This window comes from Rattus norvegicus, chromosome 4 (genome assembly GCF_036323735.1).
Source record: "Rattus norvegicus strain BN/NHsdMcwi chromosome 4, GRCr8, whole genome shotgun sequence".
NCBI lineage: Eukaryota > Metazoa > Chordata > Mammalia > Rodentia > Muridae > Rattus > Rattus norvegicus.
The window spans coordinates 25,995,397-26,005,526 of NC_086022.1; the positions used below are offsets into that span (position 1 = coordinate 25,995,397).

At 43.5% G+C, this 10,130-nt stretch overlaps 1 long non-coding RNA gene across 1 annotated transcript in view; it reads left to right on the forward strand.

Moving 5' to 3' along the window:
* Positions 1-2,838: 2,838 nt before the first annotated feature.
* LOC134486666 (uncharacterized) overlaps positions 2,839-10,130 on the forward strand; it is a 25,225-nt gene continuing 17,933 nt past the window's right edge. The window contains exons 1-2 of the long non-coding RNA XR_010066009.1: positions 2,839-3,239; positions 5,873-6,000. This is a non-coding gene — a long non-coding RNA (uncharacterized LOC134486666). The remainder of the gene's footprint in view (positions 3,240-5,872; positions 6,001-10,130) is intronic.

The window sequence follows — 10,130 nt, forward strand, 5'->3', positions numbered from 1 at the left end:
CCCACACGGGGTTTGGGAGCAGAGAGCTGCTGCGGGCCGGGATCCACGGCTGTGCTTCTTTTTGCACTCTTAACACCAAGTTTGTAATTAGTTTCAAATTTGTTCTGGAGTGAGGCTGGGTCCTCCAGAAGTCTGTAACCTGTCAGAACACAACACTCCTCTTGGGTATTCCTTGCGGTAAAAGCATTCCTACCACAGCCCTGCAGAACTTGTGCAAAGCAAATTGCATTTACTTGGCTCACTGAGTAGGAATCCAAACAATAAGGCCCTATTCATCCACCCTGGATGCCACTGGAGAAACAAAACCAGTGCAGGGGTTGTGTGCTTTAGGAACTAGAGGACAGTTTCAAGTCCCCGCACATGTGATTAATTAGAAAAGAAAGGAAGGAAGAACTAGGCAGTTGAGGGCGATTTCTGCTCAAAGGAGCCCTTTAAGACATGTATGCTTCTTCAGATTCCTGCCCTTCCTTGCACTGTTAATGCTGGAGTAGCCGCAGAGAGCAGCAGGGACTGCCTCTGGGTGTCCCTTTTTGTCCTTAGGCATAGCAGACATGATGGAGGAGCCAGGGCTTGGGAGACAACCAAATGAGACAGGAATATGGGCATGTTACTCCCTTTCCTGTGCTATACAATGAAGAAGGTAGCCTTTTCCTTGGAGGGCTATTATTGAGAGGATTATGAGAGACGTATACGTAAAGACTCAGTCATACAGGATGGCATAGCAACTCTTTGGTTTACTCTTCACACAGTTGTACCCCGCTGGGTACGTTTCAGTGCCCACCAGCCACCTATGGCAGCCTTGAGGACCACTGTGTAGCTATTTCCTCTGACTTGAAACATTTTTCTCCTGGAGGGAAGTGGGAGGGTGTCTTTAGTCAGAGTTTCTATTCCTGTACAAACATCATGACCAAGAAGCAAGTTGGGGAGGAAAGGGTTTCTTCAGCTTACACTTCCATATTGCTGTTCATCACCAAAGGAAGTCAGGACGGGAACTCAAGCAGGTCAGGAAGCAGGAGCTGCTGCAGAGGCCATGGAGGGATGTTACTTACTGGCTTGCTTCCCCTGGTTTGCTCAGCTTGCTTTCTTATAGAACCCAAGACCACCAACCCAGGAATGGCACCACCCACAAGGGGCTGGGTCCTCCCCACTTCATCATTAATTGAGAAAATGCCTTACAGCTGTATCTCATGAAGGCCTTTCCTCAGGAGAGGCAGGATCCTTTGTCTGTGATAACTCCAGCTTGTGTCAGGTTGACACGCAAAGCCAGCCACTACAGAGGGCGTCTAAAAACCAGGAAGTAAATAGAACTTAGAGGTCCTGGGAGTTCTGAAAGTTGTAAGACTCGCACGGCCCCACCCCCAGGGTAGGCAAGCAGTGAGTAATTGCCATGGGAGAAGCAACTCTTTAGTAGTGCTCCCTGCAAGTTGGGCAAGGAGGTCTAGGGGTGCAGCTTTAGTGAGCTGTCCCCCGTGCTGACGTGGACTTCTTGGCCATGCAGCTGCTTTTGAGTCAGCCTTGTGCATGTAAATAATCTGTCACAGTTTATTACCCAGCTAGACACAGCTGAAATTGCTTCTTTTATCTGTTGTCAGTGCCCTGTCTAGGTTGGGTAGACATGTGTTCCTATATCCCAAGAAATGATGGGCTCTCTTGTTTAGAAGTGTATATGGAGGTGGCCTGCTAGGTGCTGAGAGGTAGAAGGCGTCTCAGTGATGGTACAGCCACAATCACATGTTTTGAAGAAAGAGTGACTTATGGTCAGATCCATGAGAGACTGTCTCAAATGATGATTGCTGTGGGAATTCCCCGTCCACTGTGGGCAGCACCATCCCCAGGTAGATGGATCTGGACTGTCTGAGAAACTGTGTTAGTAGCTGAATATGAGTCTGAGACCAAGCCAGGGAGCAGTTTTTCCCATGACTCCTGCCTCTGCTTCTGCTCGAGTTCCTGCTCTGACTTCCCTCAGTGATGGACCATGACCTGGAAGTACAAGCCAAATAAACCCTTTCCTCAGTCCCCAAGTGATGTTTGCTGGTTCATCACAGTACTAGACAGCAAACTAGAAACCTGCATTTTTATTTTTCTATTTTTGAGACAGGTTGATATCGGACATCTTCCTGATAGAAAGCATGCAATTCACCAAGCTACCAAAGCTAATTTTTATGAATTCTACTCTATAACTGGCCCATGATGGTGGCTTAGGTAATTGTGCTGATATCTTTGCCCATTTTATTATGCATTAATTGACTCTAAATTACTTGTTCTGGTTAATAACCAACAAATAGATACCAAGCTATAACCACCCTTTGCATTTAGGCTCAGTGCCGTTGCCATAGAAACAGTATCCTCAGGTTCCCTAGGTTAGAAGATGTGGCCTTTCAAAGAGGACAGTTAAGTTAATGTTGGGCCTTTACAGTTGGTCCCAAGTCTGCAGACACGCCACAAAGAATGACTTCAGAAGAGACCAAACTTGTAGGCACCTTGTCCCTGGTCTTGCAGCCTTCAGACTGCTTTGTGGCTAATCATGGCTCTCTGTGGTATTTGTCATGGTGGCTTTAGGGTCACTAATGTGTACAGTGAGGTTTGTATTTCAATTACTTGGAGATAATTACAATATTTATAATGTCAAAGTGCATATTTATTCTTTCAGTGACCTTCTATGTAAATCTCTCTCTCCTCCTCTCCCCCTCCCCTCCCCTACCCCTCCCTCCCCTGTCTCTTGCTCCCTCTCTCTCAGCAAAAGATTAAGAGAATGATCATTGTTGCTCTTGTATTTCAAACAGGTCCCCCCTGGACTTTGGACGTCTGAACTCAGGCATGACAGTGTGGGTTGGAACTAGCTAAATCTAAGTAAATTTGGATTTTGTAGAATAATTTGCCCGTAAGTAAATAGAATGAATAAGAAATCAACAGAGGTGGAGAGGAATTCTCACGTGACCTAAGCCCTGCCAAGCATAACTTCTGTGACTTTCCCAGAGCTGTAAGGATAGAAATAGCCTATTACTTGCAAACCAGAATAGAAGGAAGACTGTAACGATAAAATATTTTTAAGAAGGCAGAAAGAGGAGAACAACCGGAAATCTCCATGAGGGTTACAACTTAACCTCGGACTCACATGGACCACATGTGTGTGAAAGGCTCGATGCTTCAGTGGAGAGACTGAACTGTCAGGCAGAATGCCACAAGCTCACCCGTGAACAGGAACCCGGTTAGAATGCACAGATGCAAATGCCGAAAATGTAAGTGGTGAAGATGGTTCTGCCTCGGTGGCAACACTCAGTTATGTTGCCTCAGCTGTATTAATGTCAGGCACAGACACATGCTAAAGGGACAGAATCCGTAAAGCCTTTCAGAAGGTCACTTCAGGAACGACAACCAAACTGACAGCAGGGGCCTGTGAGCTCTAATCTGCCCATGGAAATGGTCATCACACAGCCTTTTAAACTCCGAAGAACAAACCACTAGGAAAACCAGGGCAGTGTTTCCGGATTCCCTTGCTCAGTGTTAATTTTGAGGACAGCAGCCTATGTCCCCACTGTGGTATCTTTGCTGCTGGTTCAGAGAGAGCAGAGCAGATCTTACTCATTAGCTTCTACGTGACTTGCCTGAGGGCTGCCTGAAGGACAGAGTCAACTTGTTCTTTTCTCTCTCTGCTTTCCTAATTTGAAACTTACCTAGGCTAGCAAAAGGCGTTGGTCAGCACATCAGAGGGTAGAAAACTACAGCAGCCCAGGGCAAGGTTGTGCTTGAAGCCACAGTGGACCACTTCAGGGTTGGGTGGCAAAGTCAAGGAGAGAATTGCTCTGGAAAATGGTGCATTCAGAGGTGAACTCAGAGCCAGGCGTGAAGGGAATATCTTCACTCTCAGCATTTAGGAGGCGCAGGCAGGAGAATCAGTGCCCAGAGTTCCAGACCAGGCTTGGCCACACCAGACTCTGTCTCCTCCCCTTCCTCCTCTGCCTCATCATGTAGCAGGAACGAGAAAGTAAATTAGTGCAACAAAAAAGCGAATTAGTTTCCTTGTATTCTGAGGAATTGAGAAAGGTACACACATGGTTAGGACAAGATTCATGTGAAGTGCAGAATTCAAAGCTTTACTTCAACAAATTCCCAAGACTCACCTCACCACAATTTTGACTCAGTGTTGGAGATGAGTCCAGGTATAGAACCTATTTGGAAAACCTAGGACAGGATCTCTCTCTATCCTTCTCTTCTGTCTCCTCTTCCCTCCCCACCCTTCCTCTCTAGGTAAGCAAAGACATTTTTGTCCTCAACTCTACATAAAGAACTCCAGGCAACTAAGGAATACTGAGACTGAAAGAAATAGTCTTCTCCAGGAGAGAACATATCAGTTGGGGATGCAAGACCAGATGGCCAATCCTGAAACATACATAATGAGTAGAATTATACAGATTGGGCAGGTTGTACTGATGGAATATATATATATATATATATATATATATATATATATATATATATATATATATATGGACTATATATATAATATTTAGGAATATGTATAACAACAACTAATGCAAAAGAGTTTATGAATTTGAAAGAGCAAGGAGGAGTATATGGGAAGGTTTGGAGTGAGGAAAAGAGGGAAGTGAGATAATTACACTGTAATCTTAAAAGAGGAAAGAAATAATTTTTAACTAACAAAACTAGATATAGCTCAGCACTAAAGTGCTTTCCTGGCATGTACAAGGCTCCATGTTCAGTCTCCACCCACACATTGATAAAGAACACTTCTACACACACATACACACACACACACACACACACACACACACACACACACACACACATACACAGAGTAAAAAAAAATCAAAAACAAAAACAAACAAAAAAACAAACAAACAAACAGCAGATGAAAGATTATATATTAGGGCACCCAAAAGTAAAACTTGAGGAGAAAGAAGAATTTAACTTACAGCACACTAGAACATTCAAATACTGTATTAAAAAAAAAAAAAAACTCAAGAAAAATCACAAGGCAAAAAATAAATGCTTTTTTAAATTGGAAATGCATGAGTTAAGGTCCACTAGGGGCTGGAAACCAATAGAATGTGTTTATATCCAAAAGCAATCTATTAGATTGATTCATACATCAGGACCGAGTAGTCTAGCAATGGTGGCCGTGCCTTGCAGTGTCAGAGACTCTAGAGGCTGCTCAGTTCACAAGGCAGCTGCCATTGGTGCTCCTCTGATGCTGAAAGCCTGGGAGCTCCCTGGTGCTGAATCATGCTGGAAGAACAAAGGTGCTGGGTCTGAGGTCAGCTTCAGCATCAGTGGAGGATGGCAACAACAGCAGCAAAGGCACTGAGCCAAAGAAGTGGGGTGCGTGGGTGTGCTCCCCTTTGTAGTATCTTGAATGGTCAATGGAAGGTACCACAGTTTAAAAAAAAATCCTCTTGAGGCTCTTTCCCAAACATCCTTAGGAGTGTGTCCTTTCAGTGGTTCTAAATTCCATCAAGCTTATAGCCAAGATCACCCATCACAAAACATATGGCTCATCCAAGTAACTGAAATAGTCAAAATCATCCCTGAGGAAGACAGATGTCAGCCACTTGATGAGGTCTTATATAAGGGATTTTTTTTTTTTTGGGTTCTTTTTTTCGGAGCTGGGGACCGAACCCAGGGCCTTGAGCTTCCTAGGTAAGTGCTCTACCACTGAGCTAAATCCCCAGCCCCAAGGGATTGTTAGGTGTGCGCAAAATGTGTGTGTGTGTGTGTGTGTGTGTGTGTGTGTGTGTGTGTGTGTGTGTGTATGTGAAATAAAAGAAATCAATAAAAAAATAAAACTTACAAGGGGTTATTTAATAAATCAGGTCTAACATGGGGCACCCCATTTCCCACCTCTATTCAACAGATCTGTCTATATTGATGGAGAAGAAAAGCAAAAGAAAGTACATGTGAGGCATGATCTTAAGGTTCCACAAAGACAGCTATATCTAATAAATTCAGCACAGGAAATCAATTCAAAACGGGAATGCAGAGGTAAGTCTTTGGAAATAAAGCATCCGGTATGTCACAATAAATATAAAGAGAGATGTTGAAGGAAGATTAGTTGGGCTTCTGCAAGCTTACCAAAATACTGTACACCAAAGGGCAGTGTCAGGAAGGGAATGGGACAATGGCTAGACTTTAATCCAAAGGTGTATCTCAAAGGTGCATGTGGAGGAGTTTGGTTCCCAGTCAGGAGACATCAGTAGGAGGTGGGACTTGCAAGTCAGGAGTCTAGTAAGAGGTCATGAGGGTTCTTCTAAGAAGTTCTTGTGAAGTGAGTCAAGGGAGCCAGGCTGACTTTTCCCCTGCTTTCTTGCCTCACCATCACATATCTGCCAAGACATGTCTGTGAGGATGTGATGCAGCCAAAAGGGCCCAACCAAGAGTACCAAGCTCTTGAGGATTTCAGTCTGGAAAACTAATACTCGGGCATTTTGGTATAGTAACAGAAAATGGGTTTATGTAATAGTCAGTGTGTGCTGGGGGCATTTTAGAAGACAGATGTGATAATGCTCTAGTATGCATAAAATGAAATACATATTTATGTATGAAACCAAAACAATGATAAGTTTATGAGTAATGGAAAGGAAAAGAAAGAAATGGGGTGGAGGGGGAAATGAGGGAGAAAGAACGGTCAGGAAAATGATGAAATCTTAGGCTTTTTAGAAAAAGTAACTCAGAATGGAAAACAGGATATAAAAATCTAATAATTGTAGGAATGGAAAGGAGAAAATCCCCAGAGTCTGCAGCTTGCATATTTCGGGGCTAAATACTAAAATACGATCCATAAAAGGACATCTGATAAACTGAACCTGATTGAAATGTTAACATTCTGTTCTACAACATTGGTTACTAAGATGTGAAGACCATGGAGATAAAGCTCAGTGAGACACAGCTTGCCAGCCACACAGAAGGCCATGAGCTTTGACTCCTAGTGGGACGAAAAGGGAAGAATAATAATAACAGTGTCTTAAAGTGAGTAAATAAGGTGATGAGAAGTCAAGCAGAAGCAGCTGGAAACAGAAAAGAGAGAACTGCAGCTCAGAATTTAGAACCGTACCTCAGGGTTGGGGTATTCACCTAACACACAGGAGGCCCTCTGCTCATCCGTAAGACCACACCCACCCAGACCACACCCACCCAGACCACCCCCACCCCCACAGAGGAACGCACAGGATTCTCAAGGCTCCATAATCGAAGGGCCAAATCTCATGAGAAATGAGCAGGGTTCACAGCAGACATTTTGCTGAGAGAAGCCAGGGATGGCAAACAAGACATTAACAGTAATCACAGAGGAAACACAAATGCAGACCGACCATAGAGAAATCACTAAATATTTCTAACAGTAGCCACGGTTTGAAATTGATACTACCACAAGAGGTGGACGCAAAACAGAATCTGTAAAACATACATTGTATCATATCAGAAATTGTAACATATAAGCAAAAGACCTGTAAGAAACAAGAAAAGAAAAAAAATCCTAGACAAAGCATTATGAGATGACAGAGTTTCCAAAACTACAATTGAGTTTATTTTGTGTTGGCCACCTATTGCTGGCCATGGGCCCTACCCTGAAGTGTGGTTTATATTCCTGGTGAGATTCCATCAGAGAAAACAAATGTTCCCTTTGCAAGCAGATGTCAGTTGGAGATAGCTTCTTGGTTAGGGAGAAGAGATTGTTTCTATTTCTCTCCCTTTAAGTCCTAGGAATATCTCTGGCTTAGACCTGTGCAGCTTGTGCATCCTGCCACGCACATGAGTGCGTGTGTGTATCAGTCCTGGAGTGTCTGGAAGACACTGTTTTCTTGGTGTCCTCTATCCCCTCTGGCTCTTACAATCATCCCTGAGCCCTGAGGGGAGGGGTTGGCCAAAGATACTCCATTTAGGACTGAGAGTTCTAGGGTCAAAGAGATGCTTCTTTTTTGAAGGGTTAGAGCCACCCTTGCCTGTGGGTATAAAAATATAATTTAAAATGCAGCAAAAAAATTATGTTGATCTAGCGAGTGTTAATAGTAGGCTCTCTTCTAAGATCCACAGCCTCGTAGCTAATCCAGTGGCTCTGGGTAGTTGGTGAGGTTTTTAGTACCATCCATGATTCGCCCTCCTGTTGAGTGGCCTTAAGTCCAATTACACAGCTTTGCTTACACCCAATATCCGAGTACCACCTGTGTACCATTAGGAATATCTTGCTAGGCGTCTCACTGTTGTGGTTAAAAGGCATCCCAGCTGTATAGAACCACTGAGGCAGCATGCCTAGTATTATGGAATCTGGACTTTGGGAAGGAAGATTTCAGGTTAGAACCAGATTGAATCATCCGAGTCTTGTGTCCTAAATTTATACAATAACTTTAAAAGGATGGAGTTGTATAAATAATAAACAGAGCTGAGATCATCAGGAGTTGTGAGTGGTGGGCAGGAAAAGTGCAGAAGGGACATGCTGCATCAGTGAGTGGCACCGGGCACTCCTCCTACACCTTGGTTGCAGCTGTGCTTATACAAACACATACAATGACAAGAGCACACAGGACTGTGTGCTTATGTGGGTCCAACGTCAGGTTCCTGGTATTGATACGCACTGTGGCTATGTAAAATGTGACCACTGGAATCTAGGGAAAAGGTCCTTCTTGGGTGACTCTTGTGGATATGTGTTTATTGCAGACTAAACGCCTTCAAGCTTACCTCAGCAGTTAAAGTTTAATCAGTTCTCGAACTCCACACGCCATTAACAATCTCTAATGCAATAGAATGTAGACTGAAAGTTACAGGATCGGCGAACTCCGGCCAATAATCAATGAATAAAATAAGCCTTGTTTTACTTTAACTTGTAGAGAAGAGACAAACAGAAAGTAAGGTCCATCACGTTTTATAAGGTTAACATAGCGAAAGAATACTGCTAGAAGTGGAGACTTTATGACAGTGTAGTCATGAACATAAAGAAAAAAAAAAACCAAAAGCAAAACTTGTAAGTGAAATGAAGCGACCAGTAATGATTTCGTCAAGGCCCAAGGGCAAGAATTAGAAACTGATAACTGTTTATCATCGTCACCATAGTCTCCTCTCTCAGGACAGAAGTTGCTTATTTATGTTCTGTACAAACGTACCATTTACAGATTTCTTGTCACTGTAATCGCATTTACTATCTTGTGTGTGGAAACCTTGGAAATCAAAGAGGCGCTCCACATACCAGAGAGAGGACATGGAGTGAAAAACGGGGCTGGCAATGGGTCCTGCTGAAGACAGAGGTGGAGGGTCAGGGCACTAGGGCGAAATGGTGCAACTTTTAACCTTTGTAACGACACACCCACCTGCTGCTAACGATGTCCGGCACAGGCGGTACTCAACAGAAGAATATCATAGCCTGGTTTGCATAAAGCAGCCCTGATTCTTCATGGATGCCAGAACAACTGTACTGAAGGTGAAAAATTAGTCAGTTTTCAGGGAGACCAACAGGGATGCAGATATTGAGAAATGGAGTAAGGGGACACGAAGATGACTTCCAAGTGACCTAAGACAAGACGTAATGTTTCGTTACAATGTGCACTTAGTGTGTCTTTCCCTTTTGAGTTTCAAATGTTATACAGCTTACGGGCTAGTCATTCATGTATCTTAATGTCTGCTCTATGTCTTTTCAAAGATAATTTAAAACATTAGGCGATGATGCAAGGTATAAACAATAATATCAAGATTATTAAGACTATTAGTACTATTGGAAAAGTTAAAGCCAAGGTAAAGATACACAGGGTCTTCAGAGGGTGATGAAGGCTGAGAGGAGTAGCCTAGGCTCAATACAGAGAGCCAAGGCACATCAGGCTCCATGTACCACGTATTTATCTGCATGGACCTTTCTTCAAGAAGCAAGATGATCTCAGAGAGCTCTGCCTGAAGGTCTCATGAACGATCAGATCCTCCCCAGAGCATAATAGAAAGGGAAGGGAATTCTGCTTTGGCTTGAAAACAGTGAAGTGCCAATCAGATTTGGGTTAGCTATTTTATACCCGGAATCGCCTTTAATTCTCACTACTTCCTGAGGCAGCCACTGTATATGTTTTATAGGTGAGGACCCTGAAACCTAGGAAGTGTGGGTGACTTACACGGGCCGTGGAACCAGTAAATGGAAGAAT